This window comes from Lissotriton helveticus, chromosome 4_1, assembly GCF_964261635.1.
Source record: "Lissotriton helveticus chromosome 4_1, aLisHel1.1, whole genome shotgun sequence".
Taxonomy (NCBI): domain Eukaryota; kingdom Metazoa; phylum Chordata; class Amphibia; order Caudata; family Salamandridae; genus Lissotriton; species Lissotriton helveticus.
Genome location: NC_136063.1, coordinates 1842360053 through 1842361630, shown reverse-complemented (window position 1 = coordinate 1842361630; position 1578 = coordinate 1842360053).

The window sequence follows — 1578 nt, the reverse complement described above, 5'->3', positions numbered from 1 at the left end:
CAGTGCATTCTTTCATTTAATGGTTTTTTCCTGACCACTCAAAATACATCTTTCAAACAACTCATCCATGCACCCTAACTTTCTGTTTTCAGCAATCAAAATCCACCAATCACTGTTACTGCTTCATTAACACAGAAACTCCACAGTTTTTTTTATTTTAAACTCTTATTTTTTCAACTGCCATTTCATTGCCACACTTCATCTGACTGCAGGAGAACCTTCTCTCACCATGTTTTCTGTCTGGATTGTTGGACATAGTTACATCTATTGGGCTCAGAGGTATGCTGAGAACAGGAATTTACCTAACCTCAATTTACAAGATGTGGAAATTAAGTGGTTTGGCCACAGAGGATTAAAATGTCACCAATTGATACCATTGGTGAAAACCTTTATGCATTTGCCAAAACCTGACCTGTTAATTGTACACTGTGGAGGTAATGATTTGGGCACTTTGACTGGGGTAGGTCTGGAAATGCTTTTAAAGGACACCTTTGAGCAATTGATGGCACTTTTTCCTCAGACTGCCTTGGTATATTCAAATATATGCCAAAGACAGAAATGGAGGTGGTCAAACCAATTTTGTCCACAAATTGAGAAGTCGAGGAAGCATGTAAACAAATCTGTTTCAGCTTACATGAGAGACCATGGAATGGGCTCCCTGTACAACAATAACTTGCGTTACTACATGCAAGATATCTACAGAGGAGATGGAGTTCACTTCTCAGATGAGGGCAACAGAATTTTCATTCTGAATTTAAGACTGTGCATTGGTACCTACTTATAAGTACCTAAATGTACCATAAACCCAAAAGCTCTTCTCAGAGCTACCCTACATCTGATAACTCACAATTATTATTTTACTCTAACATTTTTCACTAATTTTCAACAAAGTACGCTCCCTGGGGCGCTTCCCGGTACGCGAACCGGGAGCTAACCTCGCTAAAGTTTTAAAAAAATGTTTTTTTTTCGCACATATGGGCCTCCTCAGCCACCCTCAGAAAACCTAGGGGGTCAAGATAAGTCTACCGTGCCCCCTTCTACCCATTCTGAACATTATTTACCCTCCATCTTGTATCTTAATTCGACCGAAACACAAAATGGTGGACTCCCGTAACGCTTAAGGTTCACGAACCGGGGCGCTCACCAGTTCGCGTACCGGGTCGCTCCCTGGGAAGCGCACCATCAAAAAAGGTGGGAAAGTAGTTTACAGAAAAGCGACTGGAGACAATTTCACCAAATATAGATTAGCTCATACTACATACCAATGCCTACCATTTTCACAAATTTGATTGAAATTCCATTTAACCATTTAGCCTGTAGACCTCTCTAAATACCCTGAGGTAAATTACTTCACAAAACACATCTGAAGTGTTGGAATTGACAACCAATTAAAATGTTACTTTCATTTTCTACTTTTTTTACCTGACATTTGATTGGCTATGTACCTGAATATATATAAAGGAAGAGAGAGAAACACAGCCATTTTGACTACTACTTCCTGAACTACATTGCAAGATCATTTTCACTCACAACTTAAACTTCTTTTTAGAAGGTGAGATATTATTTTATAAATTTGAA